We start from the raw sequence: 20081 nt of genomic DNA, 5'->3' as shown, positions 1-20081 counted from the left end.
CAGTACATTCGAAGCAAAGTGGCAATTTTTCGGCTGCGAAAAATTTCTCTCGCTCTGTGGACTTTGTATAAAGTTATTTGCGTTATTGTGAGTTTCGCGAGCTATTTGCTGCCCATGCTGTCGGGGAATGCAATTTCGGCGAAAGCAAGGGGTTGGATACATGTACAGCGAAGATGTATTAAGCCTATCGATGATGCTTCGATCGATAGGTAGGTACCGTAATTACGGTAATGTTATGCGAGCTAATTGGAGGATTTTGTGAGAGCCGATAAAAACGAGATTACTCGGCACCGAAGTCGAGTATTATACTCGCATATCGGATATCCAAGAAATTGGCTTATTTCTGCCCGATCGTTACTACCTTTATACAAAAAAAGATTAGAATCTCCCGCAATATAATCTAATATAATTTTTTTGGCAGTTTTTTTCTTAATCATATCCAACCAACTAATACCATTAATTTTGTAAATTAAGAATGTATTCGCGTTATCGGTCATTCGGGAATTTTATTCGCAATCCAATCGCTTTTTATCTCACAAAACGTTTTAATCATGAATTTGCGATGTCGTTATTTTATTAGACGGTTTTCAAATTCCCTCGCGAATTGTGTGCAAGTTTATAGCTTTCGTAAATTAGAATTGAAGAATTAACGTTTCAATTACGACTTCTCTAATAAACAAACGGACGCCACTTTAACCTCTGGTCGAACAAACTTCCACTCCGACAACTAGTTAGGATCTCGCGTCGTACTCGCTGTCGGTGACTCTTTTTCTACGGCGACGAGTTTGAAAGGAACAGCTAACAAGTGGTATAAGTCGCGGTAGAGGAAAAGGGGAATAGACGAAGAAAAACAGACGGTGGCAGTGATGAGAGAGAAGAATATTGCACTGGGGGATCCGCTGCCATGTGATAGTTACTCCTTCGGTAGCGTTACGAAGTTACATCACGATTAATTCTTGTAACGTTAACGAGGACATGAAACTAAAATTAGAGAACGAAAAGAATGTAATAGTTATAATTTTTGAACGAGGAGCTCGCGAGCAAAAAGGCAAGCTTTGTTGAGTGTAATCATCAATCATTTTTAGGAGATACATTTAAATTTACATCGTGCATTAAAAATATAGTGTGTAGCATATAATCGTGAATTATTTGTGATTGTAATCTTGGAAAAATTAAGAACATATACTTCAGGATGTTTTAGAGATATTTTTTTGATTATACAAAGACTTGGAATCGATCTGTTAGTGTTTTTTTGGTCTGCAAAGATAAATAATGCGCGCAAACGTTCTTTGAGGAAAAAGATGTTAAAGTGTAGAAGAGAAGGATAAAAGAAGCGTAGGAAAGGATGGAAGTGGAAAAAAAACAATTGCAAGGTTCAATCGCTCGAATGCACCGAAGTACAGTGCGCCAAAGCGTGCGTTTACACGAGCATCGGCGTTTACAAGTGCATTCTCCGCTCCGCTAGCAAGCAATCTTTATAGCGTTAACAAAAAGAAAGGAAGGAAAAGAACAATAAATTATGCTGTTATAATTTTGTTGTAGAGTACCATTGCAAAACAAGTCGAATGGTTCAAAAGTATTAAAATCGAATCGTTTTCACAATAAGAGGAAACGAAGTTCTTGACGAACAATTTGATTATCTTTGATATCCAGCACATTTATGCTATGTAACGGAAAAAATATCAACTCTAAATTGGTAAATCAATTTGCGGACGAAAAGGAAGAGTAATAATTCCGAAATAACACTGTATATTATTACATAATATTTTGTGTTTCTTCAACTGAATAAATACAGGTGGAGAAAATACAGATGGAGAAAAAGTATTAAATGCGTTACGAGTGAAGTGTGTGAAAAGGAGAATTAATCAGGGGGTGGGAGGGGGGGTCAAAGCTGGATGTATGCTTAGGTGCGGACGGACTCCGCGCGCGGATGCACGCCGCATCGCACAATGCGCTAGTACTGGGCGGGTGTAAGTAATGTATGTTCACATTGTTTACCGTCGCCTTGGCGTGTCGCCGAGGGGCATTGCACATTGCCGAACACCGTGTGCCACCCGTGCACATGCACGCACCGTCGTGTCCACGTCGCACGCGGACTCACGCCTACGCGGCACGAACAGGAGGCTTAGCTTCGAAAACGCATGGTCACGCAAAACGCGCGCGATACCGAAACCGCCGCGCTAACCGACTCACGACAGGGCCACTTAATTCGCCGTTGTGTCATGCAAATCGCGGTAATGAAGGAAGACGAGTCTCGTCTCGTCTCGGCGTGGAACACTCAGCGTGACGTTAATTCACTTCGTGGTTGGGATTATGTTTCACAATATGAATATATAATCAAAATGTAACACATATTAGTTTATACATGATTTAGATTTATAACATATATTATTAATGTAATATTACTATACTATTGAACTACTATGTGAATTAATTATGTGAATTTGTAGAACAATAATGAATAAAGATTATTTTACATTGTAGGGAAGGACTTAAGTTGGGAAACATTAAATTTTAAAATAGTTTAAAAACAGTATTATATTTATATAAAATCTTTTTCTGACGGGTGTTATAAAATGTAGAAAGTTATATAACTTTTCGCGCTAAGCGAGGAAAAAATTTGGTTTAAGAATATTCTTGCTAAAAACCATTTGTCTGTTTAAATTTTAATATACAAATTGCTCAGAAAGCTTTCAAATATTTTTATATATTGAGATAGCAATTTAATTTTGCAGTAAATTGTATTTTTTATGAATAGTCAGAAAATAACGTATGTTGTTATTAATTTTGGATTTTCTAACATTTATTGGGTCAGAATTTTATTAACGAGTAGATGGATAAAAATATTTTATCGAATTTTTCACAGTTATTTGTGATAAGACAAATAGTTTGAGTTTCGAGCTTGTTCTATGTGATTTATCGTAGTCGATTTTTACGTTGGTCAAAACATCAAATTGGTGCCGTCGATATTTAATTTGTGACACCTGTAGCAATGCCAATACCAGCAAAAATTAATTGAGATATATGCTCGTTATAACGACTGCTTTCATCACCGTTCGTGGCACGCGATAATTGATTTCTACAAACTGTGCGCCAAAAAGAGGATGAATAATCTTATAATTATTTTTACGCTTAATGCATCGTTCGATATGTTTTATTTAATAAAACAAGAATCAATCTTGTTTATGCATTATTGAAAAATATTAGTTTTATAGATTTTAAACGAGCAGTTGTGGCCGAGTAGTTAAGGCGTGTCTGTATTATACATGTACATTTATAAATCTAATATTGATTTATATTTTGCAATAATATACACATTTTTTTGGAATATTAATATTCAATTCATACATTTATGAAATTAAAAGAACTCTATTATAGTCTCACAAAAGCATAGAAAGATTATCATGTCAAAATTAAAATGTTATAAAAAAAAATGCATTCTCTAACATAGTTTTATAATAATATTAAAAAGATTGACGGTGTATCTGCAAAGTAATATGCAAAAATATACTTATAAATCATTGATCATGGTTTTATTGAATATTTTTATTTTTAATAATTTTTGTACAAGAAAAACAAAAATATTTCTCGCAGTCGGTAGGACTCGAACCTACGCTCCCAGAGGGAATCTGATTTCTAGTCAGACGCCTTAACCACTCGGCCACGACTGCTTGTTGAGTTCCACTTTTACCTGTGTGAATGCAACGTGCTGAGCTGCAGCAAACTTGTCAAACTACTCTATACCTATTGCTTATTTCTATTACAAGTAGAAGCGCTCGAATTTAATGGGATATCGATTACTTGGAGAGTTATAATAGTGCGGTTCATCAGTAATTATGCAATGATTGACTGGCATTATTACATGAATATTTTCCAATGCATAGTTTTTAGTGCATTGTTTCTTGTTCACATAACACTTAAACGTCTTAAGCTACTTTGTCTTGGTATTATATCTTCAACGCTCTAAATTTTTAATACATTTGATTGAATTAATCTCAATTAATCTGTTAATTTGTTGAAAGAGATATAGATATTTTCCAAGAATGAAAATACGGAAATAAAGGAGAATTTCGGATAAAGACGAGACTCGCGCGGCGATGTCTTCTCGAGTGCGGCGAACCATATCGCGTCGTCGGATCTCTAAAGGGGTGTTCTTTTCACGAGAGCGCGAGAAGAAAGATGTTATTGACACAGCAATAATACGATGAGATATATCCGAGATCCCGCTCTTTTACCTTTTGCAAGGAAAAGTCAACCTACAAAATTACAAAAATTCTATTTTCTTTGTTGACTTTTGTTCGAAGTCGAATGACGCCACATTCATATTATAATTACAGGGGAAATCTGTTGAATTTTGTTTTAGATAATTCATACCTCCAGCAATTTCTCCCAAGTAATTCAATAGATATTGCAGTGGACAGAATGCTATAAATAATTGTATAAAATTTAGCATTTTTTGATAAACAATTCAAACAGCGTTAAAGGAATCGGGCAATAGTTCCTCGAATTCCGCGAAAAGTTCCGCGAATGGGAAGGAGGTGACGGTAGATATGAAGTTTGCAGGAATCGTAGAGCCATCGGTAGGCTCTCGCGGAATGTCGTTTCAACAACAAGGCGCCCATGCTCTCATGGCTCTCTCGAGCAATTTGAGTGCATCTAGGTGTTAAGTCGATATCTTCATCGCGGCAACACGTAAATGAGAGATGCTGCAAAAGACGTTCACCAAGTAGAATGCGAGATCTGCGCGATCGTACGGATAATACGAGGGAGAGTACAATGCCAGTGTCATCCGCATTCCTCGTTTGTCAAGTGCACGTAAAGGCGAGATTAAGAGAATCCCTTCCCCTCTTCCTCCCCACATTCCCCCCTCTCCTCTTTCTCTTCCCTTCCCTCCCCTTCCCCTTTCTGTTTCCTTACTTTCCTCATCTTCACCCTTCTGCATTTCCCTCTCTCGCGTTTCTCTTTCTCTCATCCTCTCTCGTCCTCTTTCGCGTTGCAGATACAACCGTGACGGTTACAAACGATACCGACGTTCCAAGGGGTTACAATGGATTTAAGTCACGTTCGTTCCACTTAATCCGCGGACATTCTTCCCCGGCTTCCACCTACGAGCTTTCCCTGCGCGCAGACACGGACTCGAATTCCTGGATTCGTATCCGACGACGTGAACGTAATTAAGATGTAACGCGTCCCTTGAATTCGAGCACGTACATAGCGACGACGTCGCACAGAATAATCGCCCTGATATAAGTAGCGCAACCGGGAAATATGCTCGCGATCAATGCTTAAAGCGTCGAGGAGCGTAATTTGCTAAATTATTAATATCGGTACAACGAAATACGCATTTCGAATAAGCCACACGGGGATAATTGCTGAAAGAGATGTATATCGTAATGTTTACGTTGCAAAACAAAATACATCTTTATGCTATCATAAACCCGCCGGCATGTCCCGCCATAACATTGAACTGTAAGAAATAAAGTTTCGGAATAAAGAGAGCGGGGATATTAAATTAATGATAAGACGCGCTTAAAAATCGCATCTGCCAGCGATTTATGCATCGCCTTCCAAATCGTAAATCGAGGAATTGCTTAATAGTATCGCATTAAGGCAAAAATATCGTAAAGCCTTAATCCGAGGATTTCGAAGGGGGAGGCCCACAATTCACCGGGCGGTGACTCGGGGCGTCTGCCGCCGGTCAGGCAACCCGGATACCTGCGACATGGCAGGGCGGAAACTCGTTTCGCCATAACAATTTCGCGGAGCGGATAACACGAGAGCCGCCCGCTGGAATTACGTACAAATGGCGAGCGTTATCCGCTCGCGGGGCGCCAGTAAATCGTTTTATCCAGACCGTGCCGGCGCACGGACACACAGGCGTTTATTTAACTGTAAGTTCAGCCGCCACGGCCATTTTTCTGAAACTATTCCGACCGGAGCCATTACCGGCCCCGGACGACCGAGAGACGTTAAACCGTTCCGGCGCGGCGGCCCGCTTGCAACTGCGATACGGTGCAACTTTTGTCCTTTATGGGAGGTCCCTTAAATATAGGACGATCTCGCGCCCAAGTGCCCGCCACCTTGCGTTCCGACCCCCTCAAGATTAGAGGTTCGCGACCTTTAACCGGCGAATGCACCGCTCTTGTACTCCGTTCTTGGGAGATAAAGTTGGTGAAGTCGGCGCGAGAGAAAATTATTCGAAGAGCATCTGGGGAAAGTTGGCACGATATAAATTTTCTTTTCTCAGATCTTGATATATATACAAAATATATATTGCGCTTTTCGACTTTTTATTCAATTCGTTGAATTTATTAATTCAAGAAAAAATAAATGTTATTTATTATAATAACAGAAGCAATTAATAATATTAACAAAATTAGTTGATTTCTTCAAATGTATATTACAAATATTCTTATCTTTATAACGCTTTACGAGCATGTTAATACGCTAATTAAGCTTGCATTATGAAATAGATTTTTATAAAAATAGTCTTAATAAAAAATAGCTATTGAATTAGACGAAAAGGCGACGAGAATTATCAACTTATTTCTATTTTCACAAACTTGTCTGACAAGTGTAGAAATATTCATGTCACTTTGATGTAAAATAAAGCAGGATAAAATTTAATTTGACATACATGTATATTTGAAGCTGTGGGATTTAAATTATTTTTATAACTGTAACAGAGAACTTGCGACTTTAGATTACATATTCGAGAATTTATATTTGAAATTATTCTGTTTAAATAATAATTCGGTCGCAATGCGCTCAAAATGTTCGCGTTCCTGTCATTTCACGTCACATATATTTTCCCAGAGATATTTCTCGAAGAATCAGTGCTTTGTGTCGGTTGTAAAAGACCCGACGTATAGACTCACGAAGATGGTTCTTGGTCAAAAACTATTGTATTAGCCGCAGTCACCTTTATTGAGAATGCGAAAGGACTCGCTGTTTCAGGACCGCTTTACGACTCGCCGTAAACTTCTATACAAGTGTCGTGAACGAAGTTGACTACCCGCGTTCCGAAATTTCTTGATTCAATCCTGTCGACGCTGACGTCTATACGTTCTTCGAAAGTTGAATTGAATTTCGGCCAATGCGAGAGCATGCCGATAAAAGGCGGCATGTTCACACAACCAGAGACAATATGCAGCATTTTTTCTGCTAATATTTTCGCACTATCTTATTAAATCTAAAATATACATACATTCACAGATGTCAAAGCGAATTTTAACTATAAATTTTTTACGACTTCTCACTTTTATTCAGTAATTACTTATTAGCATTATAAATTGGTGTTTATGTGTGAAAATCAATTATCAAAAATGATCGAAAGTTTAATTGCGAGAACAGAAACGCGAGAATGATATCGCATTTTGTTCTCGAAGGAAACGATAACGCGAATGAGAGCTTATGCAATTCCGTCGTTTGTCATGCAAAAAAGGCATAAACTTACGTGTAACACCTGCGCGTTCCTTTCCGCGTCTTGCAGGACATAAAGCACATTGTTCCCGAGGAGTGTGCGGGATTCGCGGAGGACAGGCGGCCACAATACGATGGCCCCGGTCGCTCTTGCTCTCGCGTTTCCTATGTTAGCCCTCGTTATTGCTACTTTATTGCTCGTAAATCCTTGCGTGCCGCACATCCCGCCGTACAAGGATACGATCGTATCCCTTAACGGGCGTCTCGTTGGGCACCGCTATCTCGTAATCTTGTCCGATATGTGACAGGACTCGTCTCGACCGAACGAAAGAATATCTATGTCCGAAGGACATAGTTTCTGTCAAAGTATTTTAAATTAACAAGATATGATGCCAATCGCGCATATTTGCTAAACACTAATACAAATATTATTTTGAAATTCTGACGTAAGTTACGATTCAATATTTCTAATTTTACGCTTTTATTTGCGCTTATATTTATTTTACAAAAAATCAGTTTCACGAAAAAACACATTGGGCGGTATTCATAGTCCGTTCTTATATTCAAGATCGTCTTAAGCACGAACTTATATTCGCTCTCTTCGTCAGACACAATCTATGTGTGACGAAGAGAGCGAATATAAGTCCGTGCTTAAGACGATTTTAAATATAAGAACGGACTATGAATACCGCCCATTGTTTCTCTGATTTTAACAATATGCTTATCCGCCAGCGATGGATTTGTATTTTTAAGGTACATTATTTTAATTTCATTAGATTTTTACATTATTCAATTGTAGGGAATTTGTTGATAATAGCAATTATCGGGTGATATATCGGTAGTTACACGAAGAAAGCTTTTTTGTTGTTTGTACGTTTACAGTTAGTGTGTGCCCCTTGGCGATTCGATTCCCAGGGGGACCGTATTCGTACTTTTCACTTGTTCCCCGCTGATTCGCGCGCTTGAAACGTTACGTGATTAAACTCACCGCGTGTACGCTTCGATCGCAGCCATTGATATTCCATGCTTCTCTCTACATACCTACCTCTCTTTTTTTTGGAAAACAAAGATACGCTCTCGTTAAGGTCCGACAAATTGCATCTCGTGCGCGAATTAAATTGCGTGTTGGAATTGGCCGACAATATAAACTTTTCGTATGCGCCATCGGGAGACCCGTTCTATTTCCTGTTTAAAGGAATGCTTACTCTGCCCAGCTGTTTTGGCAATAGACGATTGACGTTGCGTCGACCGAAAAGCACGTATTGGCTGCTGTTGTTTGCAATTTATACGAAAAAGTTTGAAATAGTTTTGTTGAACACGTGTCTGTTTTTTTATTGATAAAATATAATCTGTCATATGCAAATTTATATTATTAATAGAAATATATTAATATTAACATTTATTTATTTTCTTGTGCTCTTAAAATTTGCTGATTGGCTGATACGCGTGCATATATGTAATTTAGCGGATGGGATTCTAAACACATATTTATGCAAAGTTTAACATAATGCCCTTTGAGCGTATGTGAAATATTTTGAGCTACGCAGTTCAAAGGTGAATATGTATGCATATCACTACTAAGAGTCGGTGTCACGAAATTATGTAATTTGATTAGACATCATTAAATTGATACTATGTGATATGGTTGCAATCATAGTTTTGCAAACGCACTTTAATCAAATTTGTTTCCAACAAGCTTTCGTGAAACGCGTAAACGACTGTTATCTCACATGTACTGACAGATAATTCTGTATCTCTAGATTCGCACATAATTTCGGTCTCGCGCGGCTTTCATCGAGTTAAGCTGACAGATGTGCATAAATAATCTCTGAAATAACTTGCTTGAATTAGAGTTGTAACTACATCCTTTTCTAAATAATGGATTAAATTTCTCTTTTTCTTAAGAATATACTCTTACGGAAATATCAGGAAAACGTTGCAAGGATTGAAAAACACAATTTGAATTAGCTATTTAAATATCCGTTTAAATTCGAGTTGAAATTAATTAAAGCGTTATACAAATACTGCGGGTGTTCTGGTTTAAGCTGGAGATAGAAATGCTCAAATATCGTTAATTAGTTGTAATTGGCATGCATATAATCTTAGTATTTACAAAAATTTTACTTACTTTTAGAATAGTACTTACTTTTTATGACATATACCGTCTTTTCTTGTGAAATAAAATAGAATTTATCAGATTAGCTATCCGTGAAAAATCGAGATATGTACATCTCTGTAATTAATTTAATAATGGAATTTTTCCAACTAACGGTATTGCAGCAAAATTACTTACAAAAGCTCTCTATTCCATCGCATTTACAAAAATTTTCGACGGATTGAAGCCAAGTGAACTCGGTCAGAAATTTTGATCATATCTCGAGAAGACCGTTCTCCGAAAAAAAAGTTAAACTTTACTTTGCGCTGGTTCGATTTTGTTGAGAAGCGAGATGAAAGAAAATGAAATTGAAATTTTGATATTCCATTATCTCTTTGTTGCGACATTTTAGAATTTTATACATGAAATATTTTACTTATTATAAAAACACATCTACACTTTTGGATGTATTTGTTATCTAATATTTCTCCAAAATTTATTTCATCCTTAATTTTTGTGGAATATATTGTATTACAAATATTTAATATACTTTTAACACAATTTGAATTTGCAATACGTGTTATATACAGTTTTCGATAGTCTGAAAACTATAACGTACAATCGATACGACAATTAATCTACAGTTCGCAAGATAGAATACATCGTGTAACAATGTTACAAACAGTGCTATCGAATCGCATCCAACCTTTCCGGTAAATTAATTAAACCGTCGTGCCAATCGGTGCAGGTATTACAACGACGAAATTGTCTCTTCAATCTCCTAGGAATGATTTATTATATTAACGTGTTTTTGGAGAAATTTTGAAAAAAAATTAGAAACACAACAGAAAACGCATAAAAATATTCATAAATTTTTATTTAATTAAATTAAATTTATAAATTAAATTCATAAATTTGTATTTAATTAATTGCGTTATCAGTTAAGATTACATTAGTTTTGATATTGAAGACCAGTTAATCGCAATTGTTCGAAATGTCTGTTTCATGAGAATATTGAATTATTATTCTCATTGAATATTATCCCTTTTTTACTCTCAGTTCAACGTAGCGCGCAAACAAAGAATGAGATTCAGAATGCAAGCTCAATTTGATCTTATCTACAAGTTGGTGGAGAAAGGTAGAAACGGAAAGGTAGGAACACGAACAGAAATGGTGGTTAGACGGGCATATAAATTACGTGCAGAATGTGTCGCCCGATGTAAATGCAATACAAATTGGGTCGGGCTACTTATTATTATTCATTAGGAACATTTGTTAACCCATCTGACGGCTCTTCTGTCCGCTGTTGCTTCTTCGACCTGCTCAGACTGCTTTTTTTCTGACTATTTTTCTCTTCGGATATTTCACGTTCGAAAGATGCTATCGCAGATTATCAGAATATTGCATACTGTTATTATTTGTTTGTTGATATCATAAAAATTCATGCATAAATCGCAACTCTGAAACATAAATCCTTCAGTCAGATTATTGAGCTAGACATTCTTATAAAATTGTTGTTATCATTATTGTTTGTAGAAATTTATTATTTTTATAGGTTAATCTGATAATTGGGAATATTGTTAAATATCTGTTACATATGATTTTGATATCTGAAAATTTCTTGAATTGAAAATACTAGAAGAATTCCAATTTCTGTACGAAGGTATATTGAAGATTTTACAGTAGCCAATACCTGTAACAATTTCGCTTATACAACTATCGTAACTAATTTAGTAACTGGAATCCTCTCTTTCTCTTTCTCTCTCTCTTCTCCTAGATTTTCCTGTATACCAAGTCACCACACGAAACACCGTAAATCTCTCCGCAACATTCGGCCTGTTCCAGAATACAGAATTGTAAATAGTTGGTCACATTTAGCTTTCTGATACTTTTAATGTTTTTAATATGCGCAGAAAATATGGATCTTTTCCTCGAAACATCTTTTTCCTCGAAATTATACTTATTTATCTGTTCCTGATAAAAAAAGATCACACATGATTTATTGAATTTTTATTGAGAAACTGTAATAATTCTGTCATAATTGAATATATAGACATTATTTATAGTCGACGATTTTAAGAGTTTCGAAAAATTTCTCGATATATATTTACCGCGTTAATGTACACTTATTAAATGTTAGAGACCTTTGAGATAAAGCGCAGTAGCTTGTGTACAGACATCAGTAGTCTGCATTTACCTTTGCGGTAGGTAAACATTTCCTCGCTCCGAACATATGGTATTCGCGAGTTTGGTGGTCGAAGGAGGACAAAGCCGTAATACCGCATTATATCAAAGTAATGTGACATCCGGTCCCAGCGAGAATATTTCTCCTTCTGGAGATTATCAGCTTATTGCCGCAGGGTCCTCTTTCGAATATTTTGCTTCTCGTTGCTCCTCCACTTTCTTGGAATTTTCGTCAAAGCAAAATTCTAATCTTCGTACTCGGTATATTATATAAATTTAATCTTCGTAAGAAATTTTTCCATGATATGCATAATCTCAAATTTTACAATGGCTTCTTTTTACATTCTCCACTTTTGCAACATTGTCGGCGGCAAGGGTATACATCGACTGTGTGTATGTATAATTAGCATTTGAAAAAATACCTTCTGTAGTAAACCAACTGTTGAGAGCATATCTGCGGGCAAAGTCCAGTGGGATGACTGCTTTAATCTCGCAGTTAACTCGGTTTCATCACAGTTGCAATGTGGCTGACAAGTCATTGCATTGTATGGCTTGTAACGCCAAATAACGTTACACAGTCTCGTCCGGATCGTTTAACGAGGGTAATTACATCCGTATATCAAGCGAGATGTGCTGAATGTTCTCTCTCGATTGTCTGCGCTTTACGCGAATATGAACCGTAATCTGTCACAAGACATTCTGACGTGAACATTTGCCCGAGATGACTATATTTCCGATAAAAGCTCGATAAAAATTCCAGAAAAAATATTTGAAAGTAGACAATAATATTTATTTAAAAAAAAGTAACGTATGTTAATTATCTAATTATAATATATCGTGTTAAATCTACAGCATTTAGGCTGCGTTTGATCATCATGATTTTTCAGAATAATTGTTAACAAAAGAGTCGCACTCGTAATATTATAAAATTATTTATATGATTTGTTGTATATTATTTTCTCTCTTAAGCAAATATCTATCGAAAGCGAAGCACCGACTCCAGAAATACTAAATGTCGAAAGCGACATAATTATAGATATATGGATAATATCGATGCACGCTGAAGAAGTGCGGAACGATACGAGAAAAATGAAGATGCAGAGCGAACAGCCGACGCTGCCGGCCACGTGTATTACGTTCCTTCATAAGCAATTTCCATGCACGGCCAGACTGCATAATTTCCGGTGCATCCACGCGTGAGTGCGAGCATGTAATGCACGCACGCGTTGCGCGCTATCGTTCCTGTCTTCCCTGCGATAATCGCGAAACTACGGAGTCCAGCTCGCGGGCGCGCGTACCGCTCCGCAACGCCAAAGCCCGCAAATGCGGCAGCCTTTGTCCCGCTACGTTGCACGTGATAACGGCGTACGGTATGTACGCAGGAATACGTGTCGGGGCACGCTTGCTCCGTACATGCATACATACTCCGCGCTGCAGCGCGGATGCACAAAGTGTTTGGAACGATAACAAGTAGAGTCGTGCGAGAGGTGGAAATGCTGTTATCGCCCTTCGCGCACATCATGGGCGAATAATGCGTTATATAAAGGGATTATTCACTGCTACGACGACTGCTACGCTTGTAAATACGAATCGGCTCTGCGCAACCGTGAAATAAGAGGATAGAAGTTGCGAAAACGTTTTGATTGAGCGCGAGATAATCCGGCGCTCGCGTGCGAGCGTATCGCCATTAAAATTCAACTTTCTCCATCATTAGATATATTTTATTTGTGAAATTTGAAGTTTCCGCGCATTTCACGTGAAATCGTTTTAACGCTTGCACGTTCCGCGAAAGTGACAGCTGTCCACATTTTTTTAGCCAACAAGACGTGAAAATGCGTAACTAAACTAAACTCATTTGTTAAACTCGTTTGTTGATTGAACGCAATTGGCAGCGTTGTATCAGCGGTGTGATTTCTTTGAAAATTAGTGTAAAAATCGTATGATGAAAACTGAATGTCTACATCGAAGTAAATGCAACTATAAACGCGTGGTGTGGCTCCTTTTAAATAATGTATATTCGATAATAACGCCGATGCTAAAAAAGTTCAAAATAAGTCTTGCGATCGGATACCGATATATTGCTTTTACGTCACGTTTATCTTCATTTTTTTGCAATGGGTGATCAGAATTGTTGTCGTAAAAATACACACTCTTATTCTCGCATATGAAAAGCTCGATTTAAAAAATATTGGAAACTTTATCTGGCAGACGGCTTTCACTAATTAAAGTGCATTAGCACTCCATGTGATCGGAATACAACGTATAATGAGAGATACAATGAAAAATGCATTTACCGTTGGATGAATAATAAATTGGCTGAAATTGTCTCTTCACAATGCTATTTATCCAATAATTGACCAATTTCTCGATTGAAGAAACGTCAATGCACAGTTCAACGCCGAGCGCAACTTTTCACTAAATTAATCATCGCCTTTCATCTCACATCGATCATATAATACAATTGCAACAAAAGACTAAACACTCCTGACTACATTACAGCCGTTATTTCTTCGAAAATTACTTTCCGTCAGCTATCAAGACATTTATCACAGTTTATCGGTTATTATACGCAGATATATCTCTGCCGCGAATTTATAACTTCTCCTTATAACTTCTCCGTAACTTGTCCATGAAGAGCGCAAATCAACTTGCATGTATAACTCGCAATAATTCCTCCTCAGTTTGCGAGAGGAGAACTAATAGGGGGAAGGTCTCGGGCTCCGCTTCTAAGCCGATAAATAATAAAACGGGGCCAATTAGTCGGCTTTCTTTCATCGCAACAGGCTGCAGCAAATGCAGAAATGGTATAGTGACAACGTGAAATTGTCGGCACTCGATTCCTTTCGACGTAAACGAAGACGTAGTGGGACGTGCAATGATCAAGTATATCCCTGAAAAGATTAACGACTCGGCGGGCCGCGTAGAAACGCCGGGAACCGAGATCGACGGCGTAAGAGAGCAAGGAAGGCCAATTACGAGCCTCTTCTCGATTCGTCTCGCCTCGATTTCGACTCGATTCCTGATTTAATCGAACACCGACCGGCCCTGCGGCCGCCACCCTACATTTAACGAAGACGAGAGAGATAATCCACTTTGGACGAAACCTTAAGTGTCGATGATGCTCTAAAATATATAACAAATCCTTTATATACATTTTGTAATTTATGTGCGCAAAAAGAACGCGAAAGCTACTTGTGAAGAAATAAGTCGATCGCTAGTGAATCTTGGCAAACATGCTAGTGACAACCTTAACACTTGGATAATAATTAATCTTTTGCGCCAGTATGTTTTCAATTATGTAGCCGAATTAACTCCGTACTTGATATTGATGGTGAAGCGCATTTATTCTCGCAAGAATATATATCGCTTAATGTAATGCTACTTCCGAGTTTCTTAAGCCTATAGTCATTATAACTCGATGAAAGTCTGAACTTATTATAAGCGGATAGCTTATAATAACTAGTAACAACCCTGTAGCGAGATATTCTCTATTTTGTTGAAGTAATGCCTCTTACGTTACTGTAATATCTAATAAATTATATAGAAATATATCGTACTTGAGAAAATTAGAAATAAAAATAAAAATTTCCATTATTAAACGACGTTGGAAATAAAAGATAACACTTGACATTTACGTTAATCCTTTTTAAATAAACAGAATTACGCGGCATGCAGATAAATATATTAAAATTTTTATGGGTTAAGAGAAAAAGCTTCTTTACACAAACACACGTTAATATAAATATAATATTTTTAAAATTATAGTACTTTCTTAAAATTATAGCACTTTTAATGCGTGAAAGTGATAAGTCAAAGAAAAAATGTTGTAACTACTTGCTGGACATCGTCGTCGCTAAACATAGAATAAACTGCATAAAAGTTAAGACGATTCTTCGGCAATTACCATGAAATTGCACAGTATTTTTATTATTGGCGGATTATTCTTTCGTGCCTTATCTGATATTTACGATTATTTGCTGGCGCGTGAGATCGTACGACCACAATCAGCTACCATGCAGGTTTCAGGTAGACTTCGCAGTAAATTACAAGCATTCATCGGCGACGAACGTTTCGTCGGATGGCGAACGTTTATTTTCTCGGGTCGGTATTCGCGCCGTCACTCGTCTGTTGACTCCCTAACGAGTCTGACTTCTTCCGAGACCTTCCGCTCGAAGGACTCCAGATTCGCAGTTTCATCCGCCGCGAAAACGAGGTACGGAAAAGAATTACCAAAGAGAAACACGAAGAGATCTCTGGATCTCGTTGCGCGAACATGTTCGCGATGTTATTTGACGGACTCTTAGCGCTCTTGACATTAGCATGTAAACTAGAAAATATTTACCGCGCTCATCCGATGAGTCTACTGAGCCTGCCAATCGGATATCGTGACATTGAAAAGTATTTATTGGCTTTTAAGGCTATCGTTAAGGAACATTGGGAACAGATGGGCACTTTATACCCTCCTTTAGAATGGCTATAAAATCTCCCTCGCTATCAAGATCAATTTCCGAATGATTCCCCTTCGAGCAATGATATCTCGCTACTGACAGTCCATTTCTTCGCGCAGCTTGAATCATTCCTCAGTGCTCAGTCGTGTACAGAAAAGCTCGATTTCCGCATGAATTATACGGCCGTCCGTCGTCCGTGGATTAAAATCGTTCTTGAGGTGTTGGGTGAAAAATTTCCGGAATTAATCGGCGTGAACGACGGAAGCCTACTTTGCATGTCTACGACGTCGAGGCGTGTACTCGCGCGTGAAAACGCCACTCGCTCGTTTGGCCGGTCGTTGGCGTGTCGCCAGTACGTCGCGCGGCACATTTTCAGGATCGTAACATAAAGCCGAAGATTTATAGCGTCGGTGTGCCCGTCTCGATGCCGGTGCCTCTCGGCCGAATGTATGATTTTCGGCCGTGGCACGATCGCCTTCGGGGTTCCGACGCGTCACAGACGAAAGGGGTATGGTCGGCGATCGACCATAAAACTCTGAGCTATGGCCAACCCTGATTTTTGCACTTTCTGATTATCTGGTACAATCTTTTCGTCTCCATTTTCTTCACCTTTTCGCTTATATCTTACTTTTAAATGACACTAATAAGTTTCAAAAAACAGAACTTCTTATTTTACATCAGTTTTTAGGAGCATCTATTTAAAATACTGCATCTTAACATTTTGAGTTCAATTCTATACAAAGTATTATTATACTAAGATATCGTGACCTATATTTTACATATGAATTATATAATTCGCACAAAGTTCTGAGAAACATGAGACTAACATGCAGCGAAGGCCCATTAGCTCAGTTGGTTAGAGCGTCGTGCTAATAACGCGAAGGTCGCGGGTTCGATCCCCCCATGGGCCACTTTTTTTTTCTTTCACGTAAATTTATGTAATTTATGTGAAAAATAGCAATAATAATGGAAAGAATATGTGTCAGATTATTTTTATTATATTTATAATTAAATATGACATAAATTACGTATATGTACTTATATGACATAATAACAAGTGTAATAAAAAACGTATATATTTCAACTGATGAGAAAACGTAAAATAATTTAAAAGTGATAATTTTATCACAATTTGATTTTAGAATTTTTTATTTTATAATTAAATGTGTCACAAGATCTTGCAGTATTAATTTCTTGAAATTATTACTTTAATCTCTACTTGAAGCTATGCTATTTTAATTCAAATTTATTTTAATAATATAATATGCAGTATGATAAGAATTCAATTATTAAATTTTAATTAAAGAATTAAGATAAGAATATTACACTTTAATTAAATCTTTGAAGAAATTATGACAATTAAATATTTGTGGAGTTATTTTATAAATCATTACGAAGATTGTTGTCATTTTTTCGTACAATACAAACATATTTGTGTCGATTAATCAACAATACGACTTGAAGTAATTTAACTGCAATGTTCCACATCAGAATTTCGTGATAGACGTTGTTTACCCGAACGACATAACTAAAGTACTTCGCGAAAGTACCGGATGGATGGAGATACGAGGCGTAAAGGAATTGCCAAACGACCGCGGCTAACGTTGTCGATAACAATATCGCCTGGAAATTTAGCTACGCTATACCTCAGCTTCAGGTTAGCCGAAAAGTTTATCTCAATTAACCAGAGTTTCTGTCGAACTTAGGACATATAATCGACTATTTATGAATATCGCAACTTTCGATTCCACTGTATTCCACGAATATTAGAATGAAAAATTATCATCGATAAAAATATTGATTTTGCGTCTCTATTTTTTCTGCATTGAAAATAATTCGCATTGCGCCACGACGCGCAAGAATGTGCACAATCGGTTTCCATAAGGTATCTCAAAGTTCATTAAAGACGTTATAATATAGAAGTCCCAGCGTTGGCTGACTTTCGGATAACTTCTGACTCGTTCCTAGCGAGCGAAACCTCCATTCCTTTCTTTTTCTTTTTCCGCAGTCTCTCTTCGCACCGACATTTCTCTCTACTCGGAACTTTTCGAAATAAGTTTTTCACCTCTTACTGTCACGGCAGGGAAAATTTTAAATTATTTGATTCTTCTTTATTTCAACATATAAGACTCGCCAAGATTCTATGCCTTGTGAATTTAAAATAACAGCTAAGCTGAACTTTGATAGTATAAAAAATACGGAATTTATGAAAAAGATGTGACTTTATAAAATTTTGATGGGAAATGTTTTAGAAAAATACGTTGTAATAATTTTAATTACACTTTTTATCGTGTGATATATATTTCTTATTATATCTTTATCGAGATGATGATTGCATCGCGTACTAAAATAAGATCGAGATATATTATCTGCATAAAGGGAAAAAAAAAAAAAAAAAAAAAAACGGATCATCTATTTCGATGCACGGTATTGAACGTACGAGCGGAATGGTCCTTACAAGACCGTAACCCCATTAAACTTTTACGATTTAAGTTTCCGTCGACATCGGGAACCAGCGAGCTTTCCATCCGGATCCGTCGAAACACAATGCGAACTCACAATGCTGAATAAAAACGTATCATTCTGGACGGCTGAATCATTGCCCGAGAGACTCAAATATTGCATGTGAAACGTTAGCTAATTAATTTGAAAAATTACTCGTGAAAAAAGGTACATGAAAAGTGCCGCATTCATTCGAAAGCACTTCCTATTTCCGTGGCTGTACGTCGAAGTATATGTACGCTCCGCTGTGATTGTGAGAGTCAATTGTTATGCAATTCGTTGTGCAACAGTATGTCAGAATCATGTCAGTATACAATGGCTTGTTCAAAAGAACAAAGGCCATAATAGTTTTGTAGAAATTTTTTGAAGTTCTCAGCGCACACATTAAACAATGTAGCCGATATACATCCTGGCATTATTATTTTTAGCGAGCATGAAAATGATTTTCTCGTTCATTGAAATCCACGCACAATTGCCACTGTGAAAATTTATGAAACTTATTTAATTATATTATTCTATAAAAGCGAATTGGGTTCATTCGAAAAATCAACTTGTGCATTCTGTGTGAGATTTTTCTAGGTTGAATCTAAATTAAATGTTGAAACCACCGTGTTCATCGTTGTGATTTCGCGGTAGATATCTCTATTCCAAAATCAAGTATCACTCTATATCCGGCTGCGATGACTGAATTTCGAAATAGTAGAAGAGATAATCTTCGCACGCTTGCATTTTTGTCGTCTTTATCCACAATAATTTATCGGGTTTGCCCCATAAACGCTGATAAACCGAGCATACCGTCTTGCAAATTTAAAGGTTAAAGGATCGACGCTACGCTCGGCGTTTATACCTCGTCGATCTTCGCCGAACTTCTCTTTGCATGGCTTTCACGGCTTTTTCATAATTTACTTCGACGAGGTCGAGGAGACAAGCGTTCGCGGTGGTCCCACCCATGCCGCGTGCGTACAGCTTATAGAGTTTAGAGTTTACGACGGGAGCAGCTCGTGAAGCGTTCTCGCATAGTAAAGAGAGACCTCCGCGACCGGCGGAACTTCTCGGGGAAAAAGAAAGCGCGTTAAGAGAAACACCAGTTTTTTTCGACTGAAATACTCACCTTCTCCTTCTTTTTTCTTCTCTCTCTTCTCGCCTATTTCTTCTTCGGTTGATCTTACGAACGAAATTATATTATGGGTTTTATCGCGTTAATCGGTACTCAAGTTTCTCTCTATTATTGACATATAATGTAGTCATTTAACTTTTTTTTAATAACTTTTTTTTAATAACTTAAATAGATAATATATTAGAATATTTCAATTTTATAATATATATATAATGCTTTGTAACAAATGATATAAATTAAGTAAAAAGAAAAAATTTTACGCAAGTGATTTTTATTCTGTTTTGAAGTTGAAAATTGGACGCATTATTCATTG

General features: G+C 37.2%; 1 protein-coding gene and 2 non-coding genes across 3 annotated transcripts in view; 2 read left to right on the top strand and 1 right to left on the bottom strand.

The window, feature by feature from the left end:
* Nucleotides 1–20081, top strand: part of LOC137000118 (mannosyl-oligosaccharide alpha-1,2-mannosidase IA-like) — a 298601-nt gene that overhangs the window by 91720 nt on the left and 186800 nt on the right. The window lies entirely within an intron of this gene.
* Nucleotides 3590–3671, bottom strand: TRNAS-AGA (transfer RNA serine (anticodon AGA)). The gene has a single exon. It is a non-coding gene; the product is annotated as a tRNA-Ser (tRNA).
* On the top strand, nucleotides 16987–17060 carry TRNAI-AAU (transfer RNA isoleucine (anticodon AAU)). The gene has a single exon. It is a non-coding gene; the product is annotated as a tRNA-Ile (tRNA).

This window comes from Linepithema humile, chromosome 5 (assembly GCF_040581485.1).
Source record: "Linepithema humile isolate Giens D197 chromosome 5, Lhum_UNIL_v1.0, whole genome shotgun sequence".
Classification (NCBI taxonomy): domain Eukaryota; kingdom Metazoa; phylum Arthropoda; class Insecta; order Hymenoptera; family Formicidae; genus Linepithema; species Linepithema humile.
This window is presented reverse-complemented; position numbering and strand designations above follow the sequence as displayed.